The 27,789-nt window shown below is 43.9% G+C and overlaps 6 non-coding genes across 6 annotated transcripts; all 6 read right to left on the reverse strand.

Annotated features, from left to right (window-relative positions):
• Window positions 1–1,405: 1,405 nt before the first annotated feature.
• Window positions 1,406–1,478, reverse strand: trnav-cac (transfer RNA valine (anticodon CAC)). Its single transcript has one exon. It is a non-coding gene; the product is annotated as a tRNA-Val (tRNA).
• Window positions 1,479–4,886: 3,408 nt separating this feature from the next.
• Window positions 4,887–4,959, reverse strand: trnav-cac (transfer RNA valine (anticodon CAC)). The gene has a single exon. It is a non-coding gene; the product is annotated as a tRNA-Val (tRNA).
• Window positions 4,960–8,366: 3,407 nt separating this feature from the next.
• Window positions 8,367–8,439, reverse strand: trnav-cac (transfer RNA valine (anticodon CAC)). The gene has a single exon. It is a non-coding gene; the product is annotated as a tRNA-Val (tRNA).
• Window positions 8,440–11,846: 3,407 nt separating this feature from the next.
• trnav-cac (transfer RNA valine (anticodon CAC)) lies at window positions 11,847–11,919 on the reverse strand. Its single transcript has one exon. It is a non-coding gene; the product is annotated as a tRNA-Val (tRNA).
• A 6,869-nt stretch (window positions 11,920–18,788) lies between these two features.
• On the reverse strand, window positions 18,789–18,861 carry trnav-cac (transfer RNA valine (anticodon CAC)). Its single transcript has one exon. It is a non-coding gene; the product is annotated as a tRNA-Val (tRNA).
• A 6,886-nt stretch (window positions 18,862–25,747) lies between these two features.
• On the reverse strand, window positions 25,748–25,820 carry trnam-cau (transfer RNA methionine (anticodon CAU)). The gene has a single exon. It is a non-coding gene; the product is annotated as a tRNA-Met (tRNA).
• Between the last annotated feature and the right edge of the window lie 1,969 nt (window positions 25,821–27,789).

A 27,789-nucleotide genomic window follows, 5' to 3' on the forward strand; every position in this document is an offset into this window, starting at 1 on the left:
CCTCTCTGCACTAATGCTTTGTCTTTCAACACACCATTAACATATTGTTTGCCTTTGCTCCATGACCTTCTGGTCAGCTATTCTGTGGCCTTGTCCAATCTACACCTTCTCCTTTGTTATCTCTTGCTCCACCCCCGCTTTACTTGCTTCTAACCTTTGACATTTCTAATATTTGCCAGTTCTGAAGAAGGGTCACTGAGCCGAAATGTTAACTCTGCTTCTGTCTCCACAGATGCTGCCAGTCGTGCTGAGTATTTCCAGAATTTCTTGTTTTTATTTCAGATTTCCAGCATCCACAGTATTTTGCTTTTATTCATGTATATTCTTCCTCGGTTCAATATGAAGGAGCGCTTTGATATTGAGCGGAGCCGCAGTGCATCTCATTTTCAACGCCACCTTGTTAGTGTTCCTGTTACTTGCCGAATGAAGAACAAAATAAAATAATAATTTGGCAGGTCTGCCTGTTTCCTTAGCTTCAGTTACAGAATCAGCCGTGTCCGTCTTTAAGGGAGGCAAAGTACTCCTAGCGGCTCTGCGTGACGCTGAATAGTTATGTTAATCTGCATCAATAAATCCAGGTATGTTCTGTTACTGACTGAACTAAACGCTAATAAATCTGTGAGCGACTGTCATAACTTAAATAACTTTTTCCCCTCTGCGTGTCATGAACCTTCACCCCTTGTCATAATTGCGGCTACATGTTAAGAGCTGGGTTATCAAGGTGCTTAAGACACCAAGAATCTGCTGCAGCAGTGGTTAAATTGAAAAGGATTTTTGCCCCTTTTACCCAAGAAGAAATGTTCAGGAGGAGCAATTTCCCCCAACTTGTTTCCACAGGAGATTCATCATTGCAACTCAAAGAAAGTTTCAGTCACTTGGGTGTTCTGTAAGAGCTGCTCGGAGGTTCAGTGACCCGGATATCATGTGCCTACGTTTTGCTGAGCCGGTGCTTGGTTTCTGGGGAGATTTGGCCCGGGTTGTGCTATTTTACCTCCCCGAGATGGCCAGTAACCTGTTGATTGAGGCAGCAGACGCCTCTTGCTGCTGACAGCGAGTAATTGGACAGTGCGGGTCAAAATATTGCAGCGTGCCCCTGTCTCAACGACTGTGGAGCTGGTGAAAGTGAATTGCTGATGTGCTTTTGCCTCGTCTGAAATGAGACTAAGATTCGCTGTTACTTAGCAAGCTCGTGTTGCAGGTTTCTATTCTCATCTGAGCCAAATAAAGTGTCACTGCTCGGTTTTGAGGTACTTTCTGCAGCATCAGGACTAGAAAGAGGAGCGAGTGCAAGGCATTGTGCACACAATGTGCAAGAGTAAGAGGGCTTTGAGAAATTGTGTTGTGTTCATGGGGAATGTCAATGATTGCATATTTCTTGCGAACAAGTTTGGGTTCGTTTTGAAAATGTTTCTGCCCAGTTTTGAACTAGGGACTTTTTGCGTGTGAGGCAAACGTGATCACCTCTACACTACAGAAACTCAACACAGTTGCATCGCTGAGGAAGCTGCAAGTATTGTTAAACTATACAGTCTTAATCGATTTGTGGTGCTTGTTTCATTGAAATGCAATTCCACTGTGACATTTCGCAAGGCTGCAGAGGTATTGACCCAGCCATGGACGATCAGCAGTGCACAACACATCGCCAGTCCATTCAGGCCATCGTACCATGGCAGTTTTTTGAAAGACTTGCCATTTGGGCCCACTTCCTTCGCTCTGCTTTTGTTTGCCTCTCCTTTCATGCAATTATCCAATTCCCTTTTTTTTAAAACTCTCCCTTAAGAAACTAAGTTTGTAAGAGGTGCAGCAGCTGCTGCAGTGTTAATGCACAGTGTGCCATCATTGACAAAGATTCCCTTCCCCAACCACACCAAGACATCCACTTGGGATTCTTGCCAAGTTCTGGATTTCATTTCTCATTATTTACTGATTGCACTGACACATATTTGTGTTTTTAAACTCTTTATTTTGATCAAATGAGTCCTTATTTTGCTGAGATGCTACATACAATGTGATTACCCTCGCAGTAGAATGCGTAACAGAGGCAGTTATATAATGGGGGCGAAGGTTCACTGCAGCTATATAATGTCCTGGTTGGACCCCACCTGGAGTCCTCTGCATAGTCTGGGCATGCCAATTTATATAGTATACAAATTGGCCTTGGTATACAGGGCAGTTCAGATCCAGCAGAATGTTTGCAGAGTTCAAACGGTTAGATTAGGAAGCCATGTCCCCTCTTCCACAGAGACAGCTGTTGGTTTCCACCTGGTGCCTCACTTGTTTCTGAATTTCAAGGTGTAGAATGAAATCAAGCAACGTAACCCAAGTTTGCAATGCATTCCACGCAATCATCAAACACATCATTCCTGTCTTCCTCACCTTAGCTGCACAGCCCTCGAAACGTTGCAATCCATGTAACACAGTATTTGTTCCAGGTTTAGGCTTTCAGTAGGATTATAATAATATCTGTGCCCTCATCTTGAAATGAGATTCTCAGCAATATCCAACACAAATTGAATTGCATAGATGACAGGCAAATATAGGAAAACAGGTCAGTATGCAACACAATTCCATGGTGCCCATTTTCAGATGCACAATAGTCTTCTTTTCCAGCAAATGAAAGAATTTTTCAGTGAATCATTTGCAAAGTCAGAGTTAATGGCATTTGTGCTTTTCTTTCTTCTTGTTTTGCAACATACTGGCGCCTGAATCCAATTCATGTATATTCATGTTTATTGGGGAGACCAAACGCAGACTGGGTGACCGCTTTGCGGAATACGTCGGCTCAGTCCGCAAGCAGGACCCTGAGCTTCCGGTTGCTTGTCATTTCAAGACTGCCCACTGCTCTCATGCTCACATCTCTATCCTGGGATTGCCTCAGTGTTCCAGTGAACATCAACACAAGCTCGAAAAACAGCATCCCGTTGACCGATTTGTTTAGTTTGGTGATACAGCAGTGAAACAGGCCCTTCGGCCCACCGAGTCTGTGCTGACCATCGACCACCCATTTATACTAATCCGACACGAATTCCATATTCCTACCACATCCCCACCTTCCCTATATTTCCCTGCCACCTCCCTATACGAGGGGCAATTTATAATCGCCAATTAACCTATCAAGCAGCCAGTCTTTGGCATGTGGGAGGAAACCGGAGCACCTAGAGGAATCCCACGCAGACACAGGGAGAACTTGCAAACACCACGCAGGCAGTGCCCAGAATTGAAAGCGGGTCGCTGGAGCTGTGAGGCTGCGGTGTGAACCACTGCACACGGGAGCGTGCCGGACTGAATATTGAGTTCAATAATTCCAGAGCATGACGGGGCCCCCATTTTACTTTCATTTTTTGTTATTTTTCATTTTTACATTTTTTACATTTTTTTGTATGTTTATTTTATTTCATCTTAGTTTGTTCAGTTTGCTTACCCACTGTTTTTTTTTCCTGTTTGTACTTGCTGCTGTTCAATTTTCAGTGCATTAACAGTCCTCTCTGTACTAATGCTTTGTCTTTCAACACACCATTAACATATTGTTTGCCTTTGCTCCATGACCTTCTGGTCAGCTATTCTGTGGCCTTGTCCAATCTACACCTTCTCCTTTGTTATCTCTTGCTCCACCCCCGCTTTACTTGCTTCTAACCTTTGACATTTCTAATATTTGCCAGTTCTGAAGAAGGGTCACTGAGCCGAAATGTTAACTCTGCTTCTGTCTCCACAGATGCTGCCAGTCGTGCTGAGTATTTCCAGAATTTCTTGTTTTTATTTCAGATTTCCAGCATCCACAGTATTTTGCCTTAATTCATCTATATTCTTCCTCGGTTCAATATGAAGGAGCGCTTTGATATTGAGCGGAGCCGCAGTGCATCTCATTTTCAACGCCACCTTGTTAGTGTTCCTGTTACTTGCCGAATGAAGAACAAAATAAAATAATAATTTGGCAGGTCTGCCTGTTTCCTTAGCTTCAGTTGCAGAATCAGCCGTGTCCGTCTTTAAGGGAGGCAAAGTACTCCCAGCGGCTCTGCGTGACGCTGAATAGTTATGTTAATCTGCATCAATAAATCCAGGTATGTCTCTGTTACTGACTGAACAAAACGCTAATAAATCTGTGAGCGACTGTCATAACTTAAATAACTTTTTCCCCTCTGCATGTCATGAACCTTCACCCCTTGTCATAATTGCGGCTGCATGTTAAGAGCTGGGTTATCAAGGTGCTTAAGACACCAAGAATCTGCTGCAGCAGTGGTTAAATTGAAAAGGATTTTTGCCCCTTTTACCCAAGAAGAAATGTTCAGGAGGAGCAATTTCCCCCAACTTGTTTCCACCGGAGATTCATCATTGCAACTCAAAGAAAGTTTCAGTCACTTGGGTGTTCTTGAAGAGCTGCTCGGAGGTTCAGTGACCCGGATATCATGTGCCTACGTTTTGCTGAGCCGGTGCTTGGTTGATGGGGAGATTTGGCCCGGATTGTGCTATTTTACCTCCCCGAGATGGCCAATAACCTGTTGATTGAGGCAGCAGACGCCACTTGCTGCTGACAGCGAGTAATTGGACAGTGCGGGTCAAAATATTGCAGCGTGCCCCTGTCTCAACGACTGTGGAGCTGGTGAAAGTGAATTGCTGATGTGCTTTTGCCTCGTCTGAAATGAGACTAAGGTTCGCTGTTACTTAGCAAGCTCGTGTTGCAGATTTCTATTCTCATCTGAGCCAAATAAAGTGTCACTGCTCGGTTTTGCGGAACTTTCTGCAGCATCAGGACTAGAAAGAGGAGCGAGTGCAAGGCATTGTGCACACAATGTGCAAGAGAAAGAGGGCTTTGAGAAATTGTGTTGTGTTCATGGGGAATGTCAATGATTGCATATTTCTTGCGAAGAAGTTTGGGTTCGTTTTGAAAATGTTTCTGCCCAGTTTTGAACTGGGGACCTTTTGCGTGTGATGCAAACGTGATCACCACTACACTACAGAAACTCAACACGTTACAGCGCTGAGGAAGCTGCAAGTATTGTTAAACTATACAGTCTTAATCGATTTGTGGTGCTTGTTTCATTGAAATGCAATTCCACTGTGACATTTCGCAAGGCTGCAGAGGTATTGACCCAGCCATGGACGATCAGCAGTGCACAACACATCGCCAGTCCATTCAGGCCATCGTACCATTGCCAGTTTTTTCAAAGACTTGCCACTTGGGCCCACTTCCTTAGCTCTGCTTTTCTTTGCCTCTCCTTTCATGCAATTATCCAATTCCCTTTATTTAAAACTCTCCCTTAAGAAACTAAGTTTGTAAGAGGTGCAGCAGCTGCTGCTGTGTTAATGCACAGTGTGCCATCATTGACAAAGATTCCCTTCCCCAACCACACCAAGACATCCACTTGGGATTCTTGCCAACTTCTGGATTTCATTTCTCATTATTTACTGATTGCACTGACACATATTTGTGTTTTTAAACTCTTTATTTTGATCAAATGAGTCCTTATTTTGCTGAGATGCTACATACAATGTGATTACCCTCGCAGTAGAATGCGTAACAGAGGCAGTTATATAATGGGGGCGAAGCTTCACTGCAGCTATATAATGTCCTAGTTGGACCCCACCTGGAGTCCTCTGCATAGTCTGGGCATGCCAATCTATACAGTATACAAATTGGCCTTGGTATACAGGGCAGTTCAGATCCAGCAGAATGTTTGCAGAGTTCAAATGGTTAGATTAGGAAGCCATGTCCCCTCTTCCACAGAGACAGCTGTTGGTTTCCACCTGGTGCCTCACTTGTTTCTGAATTTCAAGGTGTAGAATGAAATCAAGCAACGTAACCCAAGTTTGCAATGCATTCCACGCAATCATCAAACACATCATTCCTGTCTTCCTCACCTTAGCTGCACAGCCCTCGAAACGTTGCAATCCATGTAACACAGTATTTGTTCCAGGTTTAGGCTTTCAGTAGGATTATAATAATATCTGTGCCCTCATCTTGAAATGAGATTCTCAGCAATATCCAACACAAATTGAATTGCATAGATGACAGGCAAATATAGGAAAACAGGTCAGTATGCAACACAATTCCATGGTGCCCATTTTCAGATGCACAATAGTCTTCTTTTCCAGCAAATGAAAGAATTTTTCAGTGAATCATTTGCAAAGTCAGAGTTAATGGCATTTGTGCTTTTCTTTCTTCTTGTTTTGCAACATACTGGCGCCTGAATCCAATTCATGTATATTCATGTTTATTGGGGAGACCAAACGCAGACTGGGTGACCGCTTTGCGGAATACGTCGGCTCAGTCCGCAAGCAGGACCCTGAGCTTCCGGTTGCTTGTCATTTCAAGACTGCCCACTGCTCTCATGCTCACATCTCTATCCTGGGATTGCCTCAGTGTTCCAGTGAACATCAACACAAGCTCGAAAAACAGCATCCCGTTGACCGATTTGTTTAGTTTGGTGATACAGCAGTGAAACAGGCCCTTCGGCCCACCGAGTCTGTGCTGACCATCGACCACCCATTTATACTAATCCGACACGAATTCCATATTCCTACCACATCCCCACCTTCCCTATATTTCCCTGCCACCTCCCTATACGAGGGGCAATTTATAATCGCCAATTAACCTATCAAGCAGCCAGTCTTTGGCATGTGGGAGGAAACCGGAGCACCTAGAGGAATCCCACGCAGACACAGGGAGAACTTGCAAACACCACGCAGGCAGTGCCCAGAATTGAAAGCGGGTCGCTGGAGCTGTGAGGCTGCGGTGTGAACCACTGCACACGGGAGCGTGCCGGACTGAATATTGAGTTCAATAATTCCAGAGCATGACGGGGCCCCCATTTTACTTTCATTTTTTGTTATTTTTCATTTTTACATTTTTTACATTTTTTTGTATGTTTATTTTATTTCATCTTAGTTTGTTCAGTTTGCTTACCCACTGTTTTTTTTTCCTGTTTGTACTTGCTGCTGTTCAATTTTCAGTGCATTAACAGTCCTCTCTGTACTAATGCTTTGTCTTTCAACACACCATTAACATATTGTTTGCCTTTGCTCCATGACCTTCTGGTCAGCTATTCTGTGGCCTTGTCCAATCTACACCTTCTCCTTTGTTATCTCTTGCTCCACCCCCGCTTTACTTGCTTCTAACCTTTGACATTTCTAATATTTGCCAGTTCTGAAGAAGGGTCACTGAGCCGAAATGTTAACTCTGCTTCTGTCTCCACAGATGCTGCCAGTCGTGCTGAGTATTTCCAGAATTTCTTGTTTTTATTTCAGATTTCCAGCATCCACAGTATTTTGCCTTAATTCATCTATATTCTTCCTCGGTTCAATATGAAGGAGCGCTTTGATATTGAGCGGAGCCGCAGTGCATCTCATTTTCAACGCCACCTTGTTAGTGTTCCTGTTACTTGCCGAATGAAGAACAAAATAAAATAATAATTTGGCAGGTCTGCCTGTTTCCTTAGCTTCAGTTGCAGAATCAGCCGTGTCCGTCTTTAAGGGAGGCAAAGTACTCCCAGCGGCTCTGCGTGACGCTGAATAGTTATGTTAATCTGCATCAATAAATCCAGGTATGTCTCTGTTACTGACTGAACAAAACGCTAATAAATCTGTGAGCGACTGTCATAACTTAAATAACTTTTTCCCCTCTGCGTGTCATGAACCTTCACCCCTTGTCATAATTGCGGCTGCATGTTAAGAGCTGGGTTATCAAGGTGCTTAAGACACCAAGAATCTGCTGCAGCAGTGGTTAAATTGAAAAGGATTTTTGCCCCTTTTACCCAAGAAGAAATGTTCAGGAGGAGCAATTTCCCCCAACTTGTTTCCACCGGAGATTCATCATTGCAACTCAAAGAAAGTTTCAGTCACTTGGGTGTTCTTGAAGAGCTGCTCGGAGGTTCAGTGACCCGGATATCATGTGCCTACGTTTTGCTGAGCCGGTGCTTGGTTGATGGGGAGATTTGGCCCGGATTGTGCTATTTTACCTCCCCGAGATGGCCAATAACCTGTTGATTGAGGCAGCAGACGCCACTTGCTGCTGACAGCGAGTAATTGGACAGTGCGGGTCAAAATATTGCAGCGTGCCCCTGTCTCAACGACTGTGGAGCTGGTGAAAGTGAATTGCTGATGTGCTTTTGCCTCGTCTGAAATGAGACTAAGGTTCGCTGTTACTTAGCAAGCTCGTGTTGCAGATTTCTATTCTCATCTGAGCCAAATAAAGTGTCACTGCTCGGTTTTGCGGAACTTTCTGCAGCATCAGGACTAGAAAGAGGAGCGAGTGCAAGGCATTGTGCACACAATGTGCAAGAGAAAGAGGGCTTTGAGAAATTGTGTTGTGTTCATGGGGAATGTCAATGATTGCATATTTCTTGCGAAGAAGTTTGGGTTCGTTTTGAAAATGTTTCTGCCCAGTTTTGAACTGGGGACCTTTTGCGTGTGATGCAAACGTGATCACCACTACACTACAGAAACTCAACACGTTACAGCGCTGAGGAAGCTGCAAGTATTGTTAAACTATACAGTCTTAATCGATTTGTGGTGCTTGTTTCATTGAAATGCAATTCCACTGTGACATTTCGCAAGGCTGCAGAGGTATTGACCCAGCCATGGACGATCAGCAGTGCACAACACATCGCCAGTCCATTCAGGCCATCGTACCATTGCCAGTTTTTTCAAAGACTTGCCACTTGGGCCCACTTCCTTAGCTCTGCTTTTCTTTGCCTCTCCTTTCATGCAATTATCCAATTCCCTTTTTTTAAAACTCTCCCTTAAGAAACTAAGTTTGTAAGAGGTGCAGCAGCTGCTGCTGTGTTAATGCACAGTGTGCCATCATTGACAAAGATTCCCTTCCCCAACCACACCAAGACATCCACTTGGGATTCTTGCCAACTTCTGGATTTCATTTCTCATTATTTACTGATTGCACTGACACATATTTGTGTTTTTAAACTCTTTATTTTGATCAAATGAGTCCTTATTTTGCTGAGATGCTACATACAATGTGATTACCCTCGCAGTAGAATGCGTAACAGAGGCAGTTATATAATGGGGGCGAAGCTTCACTGCAGCTATATAATGTCCTAGTTGGACCCCACCTGGAGTCCTCTGCATAGTCTGGGCATGCCAATCTATACAGTATACAAATTGGCCTTGGTATACAGGGCAGTTCAGATCCAGCAGAATGTTTGCAGAGTTCAAATGGTTAGATTAGGAAGCCATGTCCCCTCTTCCACAGAGACAGCTGTTGGTTTCCACCTGGTGCCTCACTTGTTTCTGAATTTCAAGGTGTAGAATGAAATCAAGCAACGTAACCCAAGTTTGCAATGCATTCCACGCAATCATCAAACACATCATTCCTGTCTTCCTCACCTTAGCTGCACAGCCCTCGAAACGTTGCAATCCATGTAACACAGTATTTGTTCCAGGTTTAGGCTTTCAGTAGGATTATAATAATATCTGTGCCCTCATCTTGAAATGAGATTCTCAGCAATATCCAACACAAATTGAATTGCATAGATGACAGGCAAATATAGGAAAACAGGTCAGTATGCAACACAATTCCATGGTGCCCATTTTCAGATGCACAATAGTCTTCTTTTCCAGCAAATGAAAGAATTTTTCAGTGAATCATTTGCAAAGTCAGAGTTAATGGCATTTGTGCTTTTCTTTCTTCTTGTTTTGCAACATACTGGCGCCTGAATCCAATTCATGTATATTCATGTTTATTGGGGAGACCAAACGCAGACTGGGTGACCGCTTTGCGGAATACGTCGGCTCAGTCCGCAAGCAGGACCCTGAGCTTCCGGTTGCTTGTCATTTCAAGACTGCCCACTGCTCTCATGCTCACATCTCTATCCTGGGATTGCCTCAGTGTTCCAGTGAACATCAACACAAGCTCGAAAAACAGCATCCCGTTGACCGATTAGTTTAGTTTGGTGATACAGCAGTGAAACAGGCCCTTCGGCCCACCGAGTCTGTGCTGACCATCGACCACCCATTTATACTAATCCGACACGAATTCCATATTCCTACCACATCCCCACCTTCCCTATATTTCCCTGCCACCTCCCTATACGTGGGGCAATTTATAATCGCCAATTAACCTATCAAGCAGCCAGTCTTTGGCATGTGGGAGGAAACCGGAGCACCTAGAGGAATCCCACGCAGACACAGGGAGAACTTGCAAACACCACGCAGGCAGTGCCCAGAATTGAAAGCGGGTCGCTGGAGCTGTGAGGCTGCGGTATGAACCACTGCACACGGGAGCGTGCCGGACTGAATATTGAGTTCAATAATTCCAGAGCATGACGGGGCCCCCATTTTACTTTCATTTTTTGTTATTTTTCATTTTTACATTTTTTACATTTTTTTGTATGTTTATTTTATTTCATCTTAGTTTGTTCAGTTTGCTTACCCACTGTTTTTTTTTCCTGTTTGTACTTGCTGCTGTTCAATTTTCAGTGCATTAACAGTCCTCTCTGTACTAATGCTTTGTCTTTCAACACACCATTAACATATTGTTTGCCTTTGCTCCATGACCTTCTGGTCAGCTATTCTGTGGCCTTGTCCAATCTACACCTTCTCCTTTGTTATCTCTTGCTCCACCCCCGCTTTACTTGCTTCTAACCTTTGACATTTCTAATATTTGCCAGTTCTGAAGAAGGGTCACTGAGCCGAAATGTTAACTCTGCTTCTGTCTCCACAGATGCTGCCAGTCGTGCTGAGTATTTCCAGAATTTCTTGTTTTTATTTCAGATTTCCAGCATCCACAGTATTTTGCCTTAATTCATCTATATTCTTCCTCGGTTCAATATGAAGGAGCGCTTTGATATTGAGCGGAGCCGCAGTGCATCTCATTTTCAACGCCACCTTGTTAGTGTTCCTGTTACTTGCCGAATGAAGAACAAAATAAAATAATAATTTGGCAGGTCTGCCTGTTTCCTTAGCTTCAGTTGCAGAATCAGCCGTGTCCGTCTTTAAGGGAGGCAAAGTACTCCCAGCGGCTCTGCGTGACGCTGAATAGTTATGTTAATCTGCATCAATAAATCCAGGTATGTCTCTGTTACTGACTGAACAAAACGCTAATAAATCTGTGAGCGACTGTCATAACTTAAATAACTTTTTCCCCTCTGCGTGTCATGAACCTTCACCCCTTGTCATAATTGCGGCTGCATGTTAAGAGCTGGGTTATCAAGGTGCTTAAGACACCAAGAATCTGCTGCAGCAGTGGTTAAATTGAAAAGGATTTTTGCCCCTTTTACCCAAGAAGAAATGTTCAGGAGGAGCAATTTCCCCCAACTTGTTTCCACCGGAGATTCATCATCGCAACTCAAAGAAAGTTTCAGTCACTTGGGTGTTCTTGAAGAGCTGCTCGGAGGTTCAGTGACCCGGATATCATGTGCCTACGTTTTGCTGAGCCGGTGCTTGGTTGATGGGGAGATTTGGCCCGGATTGTGCTATTTTACCTCCCCGAGATGGCCAATAACCTGTTGATTGAGGCAGCAGACGCCACTTGCCGCTGACAGCGAGTAATTGGACAGTGCGGGTCAAAATATTGCAGCATGCCCCTGTCTCAACGACTGTGGAGCTGGTGAAAGTGAATTGCTGATGTGCTTTTGCCTCGTCTGAAATGAGACTAAGGTTCGCTGTTACTTAGCAAGCTCGTGTTGCAGATTTCTATTCTCATCTGAGCCAAATAAAGTGTCACTGCTCGGTTTTGCGGAACTTTCTGCAGCATCAGGACTAGAAAGAGGAGCGAGTGCAAGGCATTGTGCACACAATGTGCAAGAGAAAGAGGGCTTTGAGAAATTGTGTTGTGTTCATGGGGAATGTCAATGATTGCATATTTCTTGCGAAGAAGTTTGGGTTCGTTTTGAAAATGTTTCTGCCCAGTTTTGAACTGGGGACTTTTTGCGTGTGAGGCAAACGTGATCACCACTACACTACAGAAACTCAACACGTTACAGCGCTGAGGAAGCTGCAAGTATTGTTAAACTATACAGTCTTAATCGATTTGTGGTGCTTGTTTCATTGAAATGCAATTCCACTGTGACATTTCGCAAGGCTGCAGAGGTATTGACCCAGCCATGGACGATCAGCAGTGCACAACACATCGCCAGTCCATTCAGGCCATCGTACCATGGCAGTTTTTTGAAAGACTTGCCATTTGGGCCCACTTCCTTCGCTCTGCTTTTGTTTGCCTCTCCTTTCATGCAATTATCCAATTCCCTTTTTTTTAAAACTCTCCCTTAAGAAACTAAGTTTGTAAGAGGTGCAGCAGCTGCTGCAGTGTTAATGCACAGTGTGCCATCATTGACAAAGATTCCCTTCCCCAACCACACCAAGACATCCACTTGGGATTCTTGCCAAGTTCTGGATTTCATTTCTCATTATTTACTGATTGCACTGACACATATTTGTGTTTTTAAACTCTTTATTTTGATCAAATGAGTCCTTATTTTGCTGAGATGCTACATACAATGTGATTACCCTCGCAGTAGAATGCGTAACAGAGGCAGTTATATAATGGGGGCGAAGGTTCACTGCAGCTATATAATGTCCTGGTTGGACCCCACCTGGAGTCCTCTGCATAGTCTGGGCATGCCAATTTATATAGTATACAAATTGGCCTTGGTATACAGGGCAGTTCAGATCCAGCAGAATGTTTGCAGAGTTCAAACGGTTAGATTAGGAAGCCATGTCCCCTCTTCCACAGAGACAGCTGTTGGTTTCCACCTGGTGCCTCACTTGTTTCTGAATTTCAAGGTGTAGAATGAAATCAAGCAACGTAACCCAAGTTTGCAATGCATTCCACGCAATCATCAAACACATCATTCCTGTCTTCCTCACCTTAGCTGCACAGCCCTCGAAACGTTGCAATCCATGTAACACAGTATTTGTTCCAGGTTTAGGCTTTCAGTAGGATTATAATAATATCTGTGCCCTCATCTTGAAATGAGATTCTCAGCAATATCCAACACAAATTGAATTGCATAGATGACAGGCAAATATAGGAAAACAGGTCAGTATGCAACACAATTCCATGGTGCCCATTTTCAGATGCACAATAGTCTTCTTTTCCAGCAAATGAAAGAATTTTTCAGTGAATCATTTGCAAAGTCAGAGTTAATGGCATTTGTGCTTTTCTTTCTTCTTGTTTTGCAACATACTGGCGCCTGAATCCAATTCATGTATATTCATGTTTATTGGGGAGACCAAACGCAGACTGGGTGACCGCTTTGCGGAATACGTCGGCTCAGTCCGCAAGCAGGACCCTGAGCTTCCGGTTGCTTGTCATTTCAAGACTGCCCACTGCTCTCATGCTCACATCTCTATCCTGGGATTGCCTCAGTGTTCCAGTGAACATCAACACAAGCTCGAAAAACAGCATCCCGTTGACCGATTAGTTTAGTTTGGTGATACAGCAGTGAAACAGGCCCTTCGGCCCACCGAGTCTGTGCTGACCATCGACCACCCATTTATACTAATCCGACACGAATTCCATATTCCTACCACATCCCCACCTTCCCTATATTTCCCTGCCACCTCCCTATACGAGGGGCAATTTATAATCGCCAATTAACCTATCAAGCAGCCAGTCTTTGGCATGTGGGAGGAAACCGGAGCACCTAGAGGAATCCCACGCAGACACAGGGAGAACTTGCAAACACCACGCAGGCAGTGCCCAGAATTGAAAGCGGGTCGCTGGAGCTGTGAGGCTGCGGTGTGAACCACTGCACACGGGAGCGTGCCGGACTGAATATTGAGTTCAATAATTCCAGAGCATGACGGGGCCCCCATTTTACTTTCATTTTTTGTTATTTTTCATTTTTACATTTTTTACATTTTTTTGTATGTTTATTTTATTTCATCTTAGTTTGTTCAGTTTGCTTACCCACTGTTTTTTTTTCCTGTTTGTACTTGCTGCTGTTCAATTTTCAGTGCATTAACAGTCCTCTCTGTACTAATGCTTTGTCTTTCAACACACCATTAACATATTGTTTGCCTTTGCTCCATGACCTTCTGGTCAGCTATTCTGTGGCCTTGTCCAATCTACACCTCCTTTGTTATCTCTTGCTCCACCCCCGCTTTACTTGCTTCTAACCTTTGACATTTCTAATATTTGCCAGTTCTGAAGAAGGGTCACTGAGCCGAAATGTTAACTCTGCTTCTGTCTCCACAGATGCTGCCAGTCGTGCTGAGTATTTCCAGAATTTCTTGTTTTTTTTCAGATTTCCAGCATCCACAGTATTTTGCTTTTATTCATGTATATTCTTCCTCAGTTCGATATGAAGGAGCGCTTTGATATTGAGCGGAGCCGCAGTGCATCTCATTTTCAACGCCACCTTGTTAGTGTTCCTGTTACTTGCCGAATGAAGAACAAAATAAAATAATAATTTGGCAGGTCTGCCTGTTTCCTTAGCTTCAGTTACAGAATCAGCCGTGTCCCTCTTTCAGGGAGGCAAAGTACTCCTAGCGGCTCTGCGTGACGCTGAATAGTTATGTTAATCTGCATCAATAAATCCAGGTATGTCTCTGTTACTGACTGAACAAAACGCTAATAAATCTGTGAGCGACTGTCATAACTTAAATAACTTTTTCCCCTCTGCGTGTCATGAACCTTCACCCCTTGTCATAATTGCGGCTGCATGTTAAGAGCTGGGTTATCAAGGTGCTTAAGACACCAAGAATCTGCTGCAGCAGTGGTTAAATTGAAAAGGATTTTTGCCCCTTTTACCCAAGAAGAAATGTTCAGGAGGAGCAATTTCCCCCAACTTGTTTCCACCGGAGATTCATCATTGCAACTCAAAGAAAGTTTCAGTCACTTGGCTGTTCTGTCAGAGCTGCTCGGAGGTTCAGTGACCCGGATATCATGTGCCTACGTTTTGCTGAGCCGGTGCTTGGTTGATGGGGAGATTTGGCCCGGGTTGTGCTATTTTACCTCCCCGAGATGGCCAGTAACCTGTTGATTGAGGCAGCAGACGCCACTTGCTGCTGACAGCGAGTAATTGGACAGTGCGGGTCAAAATATTGCAGCGTGCCCCTGTCTCAACGACTGTGGAGCTGGTGAAAGTGAATTGCTGATGTGCTTTTGCCTCGTCTGAAATGAGACTAAGATTCGCTGTTACTTCGCAAGCTCGTGTTGCAGGTTTCTATTCTAATCTGAGCCAAATAAAGTGTCACTGCTCGGTTTTGAGGAACTTTCTGCAGCATCAGGACTAGAAAAAGGAGCGAGTGCAAGGCATTGTGCACACAATGTGCAAGAGAAAGAGGGCTTTGAGAAATTGTGTTGTGTTCATGGGGAATGTCAATGATTGAATATTTCTTGCGAAGAAGTTTGGGTTTGTTTTGAAAATGTTTCTACCCGGTTTCGAACTGGGGACTTTTTGCGAGTGAGGCACATGTGATCACCACTACACTACAGAAACTCAACACACTTACAGCGCTGAGGAAGCTGCAAGTATTGTTAAACTATACAGTCTTAATCGATTTGTGGTGTTTGTTTCATTCAAATGCAATTCCACTGTGACATTTCGCAAGGCTGCAGAGGTATTGACCCAGCCATGGCCGATCAGCAGTGCACAACACATCGCCAGTCCATTCAGGCCATCGTACCATGGCAGTTTTATGAAAGACTTGCCATTTGGGCCCACTTCCTTAGCTCTGCTTTTCTTTGCCTCTCCTTTCATGCAATTATCCAATTCCCTTTTTTTTAAAACTCTCCCTTAAGAAACTAAGTTTGTAAGAGGTGCAGCAGCTGCTGCAGTGTTCATGCACAGTGTGCCATCATTGACAAAGATTCCCTTCCCCAACCACACCAAGACATCCACTTGGGATACTTGCCAAGTTCTGGATTTCATTTCTCATTATTTACTGATTGCACTGACACATATTTGTGTTTTTAAACTCTTTATTTTGATCAAATGGGTCCTTATTTTGCTGAGATGCTACATACAATGTGATTACCCTCGCAGTAGAATGCGTAACAGAGGCAGTTATATAATGGGGGCGAAGCTTCACTGCAGCCATATAATGTCCTGGTTGGACCCCACCTGGAGTCCTCTGCATAGTCTGGGCATGCCAATTTATATAGTATACAAATTGGCCTTGGTATACAGGGCAGTTCAGATCCAGCAGAATGTTTGCAGAGTTCAAATGGTTAGATTAGGAAGCCATGTCCCCTCTTCCACAGAGACAGCTGTTGGTTTCCACCTGGTGCCTCACTTGTTTCTGAATTTCAAGGTGTAGAATGAAATCAAGCAACGTAACCCAAGTTTGCAATGCATTCCACGCAATCATCAAACACATCATTCCTGTCTTCCTCACCTTAGCTGCACAGCCCTCGAAACGTTGCAATCCATGTAACACAGTATTTGTTCCAGGTTTAGGCTTTCAGTAGGATTATAATAATATCTGTGCCCTCATCTTGAAATGAGATTCTCAGCAATATCCAACACAAATTGAATTGCATAGATGACAGGCAAATATAGGAAAACAGGTCAGTATGCAACACAATTCCATGGTGCCCATTTTCAGATGCACAATAGTCATCTTTTCCAGCAAATGAAAGAATTTTTCAGTGAATCATTTGCAAAGTCAGAGTTAATGGCATTTGTGCTTTTCTTTCTTCTTGTTTTGCAACATACTGGCGCCTAAATCCAATTCATGTATATTCATGTTTATTGGGGAGACCAAACGCAGACTGGGTGACCGCTTTGCGGAATACGTCGGCTCAGTCCGCAAGCAGGACCCTGAGCTTCCGGTTGCTTGCCATTTCAGACTGCCCACTGATCTCATGCTCACATCTCTATCCTGGGATTGCCTCAGTGTTCCAGTGAACATCAACACAAGCTCGAAAAACAGCATCCCGTTGACCGATTAGTTTAGTTTGGTGATACAGCAGTGAAACAGGCCCTTCGGCCCACCGAGTCTGTGCTGACCATCGACCACCCATTTATACTAATCCGACACGAATTCCATATTCCTACCACATCCCCACCTTCCCTATATTTCCCTACCACCTCCCTATACGAGGGGCAATTTATAATGGCCAATTAACCTATCAACCGGCCAGTCTTTGGCATGTGGGAGGAAACCGGAGCACCCAGAGGAATCCCAGGCAGACACAGGGAGAACTTGCAAATACCACGCAGGCAGTGCCCAGAATTGAAAGCGGGTCGCTGAAGCTGTGAGGCTGCGGTGTGAACCACTGCACACGAGAGCGTGCCGGACTGAATATTGAGTTCAATAGTTCCAGAGCATGACGGGGCCCCCATTTTACTTTCATTTTTTGTTATTTTTCATTTTTACATTATTTACATTTTTTTGTATGTTTATTTTATTTCATCTTAGTTTGTTCAGTTTGCTTACCCAGTGTTTTTTTTCCTGTTTGTACTTGCTGCTGTTCAATTTTCAGTCCATTAACAGTCCTCTCTGTACTAATGCTTTCTCTTTCAACACACCATTAACATATTGTTTGCCTTTGCTCCATGACCTTCTGGTCAGCTATTCTGTGGCCTTGTCCAATCTACACCTTCTCCTTTGTTATCTCTTGCTCCACCCCCGCTTTACTTGCTTCTAACCTTTGACATTTCTAATATTTGCCAGTTCTGAAGAAGGGTCACTGAGCCGAAATGTTAACTCTGCTTCTGTCTTCACAGATGCTGCCAGTCGTGCTGAGTATAACCAGAATTTCTTGTTTTTTTTCAGATTTCCAGCATCCACAGTATTTTGCTTTTATTCATGTATATTCTTCCTCAGTTCAATATGAAGGAGCGCTTTGATATTGAGCGGAGCCGCAGTGCATCTCATTTTCAACGCCACCTTGTTAGTGTTCCTGTTACTTGCCGAATGAAGAACAAAATAAAATGATAATTTGGCAGGTCTGCCTGTTTCCTTAGCTTCAGTTACAGAATCAGCTGTGTCCGTCTTTAAGGGAGGCAAAGTACTCCTCGCTGCTCTGCGTGACGCTGAATAGTTATGTTAATCTGCATCAATAAATCCAGGTATGTCTCTGTTACAGACTGAACAAAACGCTAATAAATCTGTGAGCGACTGTCATAACTTAAATAACTTTTTCCCCTCTGCATGTCATGAACCTTTACCCCTTGTCATAATTGCGGCTGCATGTTCAGAGCTGGGTTATCAAGGTGCTGAAGACACCAAGAATCTTCTGCAGCAGTGGTTAAATTGAAAAGGATTTTTGCCCCTTTTACCCAAGAAGAAATGTTCAGGAGGAGCAATTTCACCCAACTTGTTTCCACAGGAGATTCATCATTGCAACTCAAAGAAAGTTTCAGTCACTTGGGTGTTCTGTCAGAGCTGCTCGGAGGTTCAGTGACCCGGATATCATGTGCCTACAATTTGCTGAGCCGGTGCTTGGTTGATGGGGAGATTTGGCCCGGGTTGTGCTATTTTACCTCCCCGAGATGGCCAGTAACCTGTTGATTGAGGCAGCAGACGCCACTTGCTGCTGACAGCGAGAAATTGGACAGTGCGGGTCAAAATATTGCAGCGTGCCCCTGTCTCAACGACTGTGGAGCTGGTGAAAGTGAATTGCTGATGTGCTTTTGCCTCGTCTGAAATGAGACTAAGATTCGCTGTTCCTTCGCAAGCTCGTGTTGCAGGTTTCTATTCTAATCTGAGCCAAATAAAGTGTCACTGCTCGGTTTTGAGGAACTTTCTGCAGCATCAGGAGCGAGTGCAAGGCATTGTGCACACAATGTGCAAGAGAAAGAGGGCTTTGAGAAATTGTGTTGTGTTCATGGGGAATGTCAATGATTGCATATTTCTTGCGAAGAAGTTTGGGTTCGTTTTGAAAATGTTTCTGCCCAGTTTCGAACTGGGGACCTTTTGCGTGTGAGGCAAACGTGATCACCACTACACTACAGAAACTCAACACACTTAAAGCGCTGAGGAAGCTGCAAGTATTGTTAAACTATACAGTCTTAATCGATTTGTGGTGCTTGTTTCATTCAAATGCAATTCCACTGTGACATTTCGCAAGGCTGCAGAGGTATTGACCCAGCCATGGACGATCAGCAGTGCACAACACATCGCCAGTCCATTCAGGCCATCGGACCATGGCAGTTTTATGAAAGACTTGCCATTTGGGCCCACTTCCTTAGCTCTGCTTTTCTTTGCCTCTCCTTTCATGCAATTATCCAATTCCCTTTTTTTAAAACTCTCCCTTAAGAAACTAAGTTTGTAAGAGGTGCAGCAGCTGCTGCTGTGTTCATGCACAGTGTGCCATCATTGACAAAGATTCCCTTCCCCAACCACACCAAGACATCCACTTGGGATACTTGCCAAGTTCTGGATTTCATTTCTCATTATTTACTGATTGCACTGACACATATTTGTGTTTTTAAACTCTTTATTTTGATCAAATGAGTCCTTATTTTGCTGAGATGCTACATACAATGTGATTACCCTCGCAGTAGAATGCGTAACAGAGGCAGTTATATAATGGGGGCGAAGCTTCACTGCAGCTATATAATGTCCTGGTTGGACCCCACCTGGAGTCCTCTGCATAGTCTGGGCATGCCAATTTATATAGTATACAAATTGGCCTTGGTATACAGGGCAGTTCAGATCCAGCAGAATGTTTGCAGAGTTCAAATGGTTAGATTAGGAAGCCATGTCCCCTCTTCCACAGAGACAGCTGTTGGTTTCCACCTGGTGCCTCACTTGTTTCTGAATTTCAAGGTGTAGAATGAAATCAAGCAACGTAACCCAAGTTTGCAATGCATTCCACGCAATCATCAAACACATCATTCCTGTCTTCCTCACCTTAGCTGCACAGCCCTCGAAACGTTGCAATCCATGTAACACAGTATTTGTTCCAGGTTTCGGCTTTCAGTAGGATTATAATAATATCTGTGCCCTCATCTTGAAATGAGATTCTCAGCAATATCCAACACAAATTGAATTGCATAGATGACAGGCAAATATAGGAAAACAGGTCAGTATGCAACACAATTCCATGGTGCCCATTTTCAGATGCACAATAGTCATCTTTTCCAGCAAATGAAAGAATTTTTCAGTGAATCATTTGCAAAGTCAGAGTTAATGGCATTTGTGCTTTTCTTTCTTCTTGTTTTGCAACATACTGGCGCCTGAATCCAATTCATGTATATTCATGTTTATTGGGGAGACCAAACGCAGACTGGGTGACCGCTTTGCGGAATACGTCGGCTCAGTCCGCAAGCAGGACCCTGAGCTTCCGGTTGCTTGCCATTTCAAGACTGCCCACTGCTCTCATGCTCACATCTCTATCCTGGGATTGCCTCAGTGTTCCAGTGAACATCAACACAAGCTCGAAAAACAGCATCCCGTTGAACGATTAGTTTAGTTTGGTGATACAGCAGTGAAACAGGCCCTTCGGCCCACCGAGTCTGTGCTGACCATCGACCACCCATTTATACTAATCTGACACGAATTCCATATTCATACCACATCCCCACCTTCCCTATATTTCCCTACCACCTCCCTATACGAGGGGCAATTTATAATGGCCAATTAACCTATCAAGCAGCCAGTCTTTGGCATGTGGGAGGAAACCGGAGCACCCAGAGGAATCCCACGCAGACACAGGGAGAACTTGCAAACACCACGCAGGCAGTGCCCAGAATTGAAAGCGGGTCGCTGAAGCTGTGAGGCTGCGGTGTGAACCACTGCACACGAGAGCGTGCCGGACTGAATATTGAGTTCAATAATTCCAGAGCATGACGGGGCCCCCATTTTACTTTCATTTTTTGTTATTTTTCATTTTTACATTTTTTACATTTTTTTGTATGTTTATTTTATTTCATCTTAGTTTGTTCAGTTTGCTTACCCACTGTTTTTTTTTTCCTGTTTGTACTTGCTGCTGTTCAATTTTCAGTGCATTAACAGTCCTCTCTGTACTAATGCTTTGTCTTTCAACACACCATTAACATATTGTTTGCCTTTGCTCCATGACCTTCTGGTCAGCTATTCTGTGGCCTTGTCCAATCTACACCTTCTCCTTTGTTATCTCTTGCTCCACCCCCGCTTTACTTGCTTCTAACCTTTGACATTTCTAATATTTGCCAGTTCTGAAGAAGGGTCACTGAGCCGAAATGTTAACTCTGCCTCTGTCTCCACAGATGCTGCCAGTCGTGCTGAGTATTTCCAGAATTTCTTGTTTTTTTTCAGATTTCCAGCATCCACAGTATTTTGCTTTTATTCATGTATATTCTTCCTCAGTTCGATATGAAGGAGCGCTTTGATATTGAGCGGAGCCGCAGTGCATCTCATTTTCAACGCCACCTTGTTAGTGTTCCTGTTACTTGCCGAATGAAGAACAAAATAAAATAATAATTTGGCAGGTCTGCCTGTTTCCTTAGCTTCAGTTACAGAATCAGCCGTGTCCGTCTTTCAGGGAGGCAAAGTACTCCTAGCGGCTCTGCGTGACGCTGAATAGTTATGTTAATCTGCATCAATAAATCCAGGTATGTCTCTGTTACTGACTGAACAAAACGCTAATAAATCTGTGAGCGACTGTCATAACTTAAATAACTTTTTCCCCTCTGCGTGTCATGAACCTTCACCCCTTGTCATAATTGCGGCTGCATGTTAAGAGCTGGGTTATCAAGGTGCTTAAGACACCAAGAATCTGCTGCAGCAGTGGTTAAATTGAAAAGGATTTTTGCCCCTTTTACCCAAGAAGAAATGTTCAGGAGGAGCAATTTCCCCCAACTTGTTTCCACCGGAGATTCATCATTGCAACTCAAAGAAAGTTTCAGTCACTTGGCTGTTCTGTCAGAGCTGCTCGGAGGTTCAGTGACCCGGATATCATGTGCCTACGTTTTGCTGAGCCGGTGCTTGGTTGATGGGGAGATTTGGCCCGGGTTGTGCTATTTTACCTCCCCGAGATGGCCAGTAACCTGTTGATTGAGGCAGCAGACGCCACTTGCTGCTGACAGCGAGTAATTGGACAGTGCGGGTCAAAATATTGCAGCGTGCCCCTGTCTCAACGACTGTGGAGCTGGTGAAAGTGAATTGCTGATGTGCTTTTGCCTCGTCTGAAATGAGACTAAGATTCGCTGTTACTTCGCAAGCTCGTGTTGCAGGTTTCTATTCTAATCTGAGCCAAATAAAGTGTCACTGCTCGGTTTTGAGGAACTTTCTGCAGCATCAGGACTAGAAAAAGGAGCGAGTGCAAGGCATTGTGCACACAATGTGCAAGAGAAAGAGGGCTTTGAGAAATTGTGTTGTGTTCATGGGGAATGTCAATGATTGAATATTTCTTGCGAAGAAGTTTGGGTTTGTTTTGAAAATGTTTCTACCCGGTTTCGAACTGGGGACTTTTTGCGAGTGAGGCACATGTGATCACCACTACACTACAGAAACTCAACACACTTACAGCGCTGAGGAAGCTGCAAGTATTGTTAAACTATACAGTCTTAATCGATTTGTGGTGTTTGTTTCATTCAAATGCAATTCCACTGTGACATTTCGCAAGGCTGCAGAGGTATTGACCCAGCCATGGCCGATCAGCAGTGCACAACACATCGCCAGTCCATTCAGGCCATCGTACCATGGCAGTTTTATGAAAGACTTGCCATTTGGGCCCACTTCCTTAGCTCTGCTTTTCTTTGCCTCTCCTTTCATGCAATTATCCAATTCCCTTTTTTTTAAAACTCTCCCTTAAGAAACTAAGTTTGTAAGAGGTGCAGCAGCTGCTGCAGTGTTCATGCACAGTGTGCCATCATTGACAAAGATTCCCTTCCCCAACCACACCAAGACATCCACTTGGGATACTTGCCAAGTTCTGGATTTCATTTCTCATTATTTACTGATTGCACTGACACATATTTGTGTTTTTAAACTCTTTATTTTGATCAAATGGGTCCTTATTTTGCTGAGATGCTACATACAATGTGATTACCCTCGCAGTAGAATGCGTAACAGAGGCAGTTATATAATGGGGGCGAAGCTTCACTGCAGCCATATAATGTCCTGGTTGGACCCCACCTGGAGTCCTCTGCATAGTCTGGGCATGCCAATTTATATAGTATACAAATTGGCCTTGGTATACAGGGCAGTTCAGATCCAGCAGAATGTTTGCAGAGTTCAAATGGTTAGATTAGGAAGCCATGTCCCCTCTTCCACAGAGACAGCTGTTGGTTTCCACCTGGTGCCTCACTTGTTTCTGAATTTCAAGGTGTAGAATGAAATCAAGCAACGTAACCCAAGTTTGCAATGCATTCCACGCAATCATCAAACACATCATTCCTGTCTTCCTCACCTTAGCTGCACAGCCCTCGAAACGTTGCAATCCATGTAACACAGTATTTGTTCCAGGTTTAGGCTTTCAGTAGGATTATAATAATATCTGTGCCCTCATCTTGAAATGAGATTCTCAGCAATATCCAACACAAATTGAATTGCATAGATGACAGGCAAATATAGGAAAACAGGTCAGTATGCAACACAATTCCATGGTGCCCATTTTCAGATGCACAATAGTCATCTTTTCCAGCAAATGAAAGAATTTTTCAGTGAATCATTTGCAAAGTCAGAGTTAATGGCATTTGTGCTTTTCTTTCTTCTTGTTTTGCAACATACTGGCGCCTAAATCCAATTCATGTATATTCATGTTTATTGGGGAGACCAAACGCAGACTGGGTGACCGCTTTGCGGAATACGTCGGCTCAGTCCGCAAGCAGGACCCTGAGCTTCCGGTTGCTTGCCATTTCAGACTGCCCACTGATCTCATGCTCACATCTCTATCCTGGGATTGCCTCAGTGTTCCAGTGAACATCAACACAAGCTCGAAAAACAGCATCCCGTTGACCGATTAGTTTAGTTTGGTGATACAGCAGTGAAACAGGCCCTTCGGCCCACCGAGTCTGTGCTGACCATCGACCACCCATTTATACTAATCCGACACGAATTCCATATTCCTACCACATCCCCACCTTCCCTATATTTCCCTACCACCTCCCTATACGAGGGGCAATTTATAATGGCCAATTAACCTATCAACCGGCCAGTCTTTGGCATGTGGGAGGAAACCGGAGCACCCAGAGGAATCCCAGGCAGACACAGGGAGAACTTGCAAATACCACGCAGGCAGTGCCCAGAATTGAAAGCGGGTCGCTGAAGCTGTGAGGCTGCGGTGTGAACCACTGCACACGAGAGCGTGCCGGACTGAATATTGAGTTCAATAGTTCCAGAGCACGACGGGGCCCCCATTTTACTTTCATTTTTTGTTATTTTTCATTTTTACATTATTTACATTTTTTTGTATGTTTATTTTATTTCATCTTAGTTTGTTCAGTTTGCTTACCCAGTGTTTTTTTTCCTGTTTGTACTTGCTGCTGTTCAATTTTCAGTCCATTAACAGTCCTCTCTGTACTAATGCTTTCTCTTTCAACACACCATTAACATATTGTTTGCCTTTGCTCCATGACCTTCTGGTCAGCTATTCTGTGGCCTTGTCCAATCTACACCTTCTCCTTTGTTATCTCTTGCTCCACCCCCGCTTTACTTGCTTCTAACCTTTGACATTTCTAATATTTGCCAGTTCTGAAGAAGGGTCACTAAGCAGAAATGTTAACTCTGCTTCTGTCTTCACAGATGCTGCCAGTCGTGCTGAGTATTTCCAGAATTTCTTGTTTTTATTTCAGATTTCCAGCATCCACAGTATTTTGCTTTTATTCATGTATATTCTTCCTCGGTTCAATATGAAGGAGCGCTTTGATATTGAGCGGAGCCGCAGTGCATCTCATTTTCAACGCCACCTTGTTAGTGTTCCTGTTACTTGCCGAATGAAGAACAAAATAAAATAATAATTTGGCAGGTCTGCCTGTTTCCTTAGCTTCAGTTACAGAATCAGCCGTGTCCGTCTTTAAGGGAGGCAAAGTCCTCCCAGCGGCTCTGCGTGACGCAGAATAGTTATGTTAATCTGCATCAATAAATCCAGGTATGTCTCTGTTACTGACTGAACAAAACGCTAATAAATCTGTGAGCGACTGTCATAACTTAAATAACTTTTTCCCCTCTGCGTGTCATGAAGCTTCACCCCTTGTCATAATTGCGGCTACATGTTAAGAGCTGGGTTATCAAGGTGCTTAAGACACCAAGAATCTGCTGCAGCAGTGGTTAAATTGAAAAGGATTTTTGCCCCTTTTACCCAAGAAGAAATGTTCAGGAGGAGCAATTTCCCCCAACTTGTTTCCACAGGAGATTCATCATTGCAACTCAAAGAAAGTTTCAGTCACTTGGCTGTTCTGTAAGAGCTGCTCGGAGGTTCAGTGACCCGGATATCATGTGCCTACGTTTTGCTGAGCCAGTGCTTGGTTTCTGGGGAGATTTGGCCCGGGTTGTGCTATTTTACCTCCCCGAGATGGCCAGTAACCTGTTGATTGAGGCAGCAGACGCCTCTTGCTGCTGACAGCGAGTAATTGGACAGTGCGGGTCAAAATATTGCAGCGTGCCCCTGTCTCAACGACTGTGGAGCTGGTGAAAGTGAATTGCTGATGTGCTTTTGCCTCGTCTGAAATGAGACTAAGATTCGCTGTTACTTAGCAAGCTCGTGTTGCAGGTTTCTATTCTCATCTGAGCCAAATAAAGTGTCACTGCTCGGTTTTGAGGAACTTTCTGCAGCATCAGGACGAGAAAGAGGAGCGAGTGCAAGGCATTGTGCACACAATGTGCAAGAGAAAGAGGGCTTTGAGAAATTGTGTTGTGTTCATGGGGAATGTCAATGATTGCATATTTCTTGCGAACAAGTTTGGGTTCGTTTTGAAAATGTTTCTGCCCAGTTTTGAACTAGGGACTTTTTGTGTATGAAGCAAACGTGATCACCACTACACTACAGAAACTCAACACAGTTGCAGTGCTGAGGAAGATGCAAGTATTGTTAAACTATACAGTCTTAATCGATTTGTGGTGCTTGTTTCATTGAAATGCAATTCCACTGTGACATTTCGCAAGGCTGCAGAGGTATTGACCCAGCCATGGCCGATCAGCAGTGCACAACACATCGCCAGTCCATTCAGGCCATCGTACCATGGCAGTTTTTTGAAAGACTTGCCATTTGGGCCCACTTCCTTCGCTCTGCTTTTGTTTGCCTCTCCTTTCATGCAATTATCCAATTCCCTTTTTTTTAAAACTCTCCCTTAAGAAACTAAGTTTGTAAGAGGTGCAGCAGCTGCTGCAGTGTTAATGCACAGTGTGCCATCATTGACAAAGATTCCCTTCCTCAACCACACCAAGACATCCACTTGGGATTCTTGCCAACTTCTGGATTTCATTTCTCATTATTTACTGATTGCACTGACATATATTTGTGTTTTTAAACTCTTTATTTTGATCAAATGAGTCCTTATTTTGCTGAGATGCTACATACAATGTGATTACCCTCGCAGTAGAATGCGTAACAGAGGCAGTTATATAATGGGGGCGAAGCTTCACTGCAGCTATATAATGTCCTGGTTGGACCCCACCTGGAGTCCTCTGCATAGTCTGGGCATGCCAATTTATATAGTATACAAATTGGCCTTGGTATACAGGGCAGTTCAGATCCAGCAGAATGTTTGCAGAGTTCAAATGGTTAGATTAGGAAGCCATGTCCCGTCTTCCACAGAGACAGCTGTTGGTTTCCACCTGGTGCCTCACTTGTTTCTGAATTTCAAGGTGTAGAATGAAATCAAGCAACGTAACCCAAGTTAGCAATGCATTCCACGCAATCATCAAACACATCATTCCTGTCTTCCTCACCTTAGCTGCACAGCCCTCGAAACGTTGCAATCCATGTAACACAGTATTTGTTCCAGGTTTAGGCTTTCAGTAGGATTATAATAATATCTGTGCCCTCATCTTGAAATGAGATTCTCAGCAATATCCAACACAAATTGAATTGCATAGATGACAGGCAAATATAGGAAAACAGGTCAGTATGCAACACAATTCCATGGTGCCCATTTTCAGATGCACAATAGTCATCTTTTCCAGCAAATGAAAGAATTTTTCAGTGAATCATTTGCAAAGTCAGAGTTAATGGCATTTGTGCTTTTCTTTCTTCTTGTTTTGCAACATACTGGCGCCTAAATCCAATTCATGTATATTCATGTTTATTGGGGAGACCAAACGCAGACTGGGTGACCGCTTTGCGGAATACGTCGGCTCAGTCCGCAAGCAGGACCCTGAGCTTCCGGTTGCTTGCCATTTCAAGACTGCCCACTGCTCTCATGCTCACATCTCTATCCTGGGATTGCCTCAGTGTTCCAGTGAACATCAACACAAGCTCGTAAAACAGCATCCCGTTGACCGATTAGTTTAGTTTGGTGATACAGCAGTGAAACAGGCCCTTCGGCCCACCGAGTCTGTGCTGACCATCGACCACCCATTTATACTAATCCGACACGAATTCCATATTCCTACCACATCCCCACCTTCCCTATATTTCCCTACCACCTCCCTATACGAGGGGCAATTTATAATGGCCAATTAACCTATCAAGCAGCCAGTCTTTGGCATGTGGGAGGAAACCGGAGCACCCAGAGGAATCCCACGCAGACACAGGGAGAACTTGCAAACACCACGCAGGCAGTGCCCAGAATTGAAAGCGGGTCGCTGGAGCTGTGAGGCTGCGGTGTGAACCACTGCACACGAGAGCGTGCCGGACTGAATATTGAGTTCAATAATTCCAGAGCATGACGGGGCCCCCATTTTACTTTCATTTTTTGTTATTTTTAATTTTTACATTTTTTACATTTTTTTGTATGTTTATTTTATTTCATCTTAGTTTGTTCAGTTTGCTTACCCACTGTTTTTTTTCCTGTTTGTACT

This window comes from Heterodontus francisci, chromosome 22 (genome assembly GCF_036365525.1).
Source record: "Heterodontus francisci isolate sHetFra1 chromosome 22, sHetFra1.hap1, whole genome shotgun sequence".
Lineage (NCBI taxonomy): Eukaryota > Metazoa > Chordata > Chondrichthyes > Heterodontiformes > Heterodontidae > Heterodontus > Heterodontus francisci.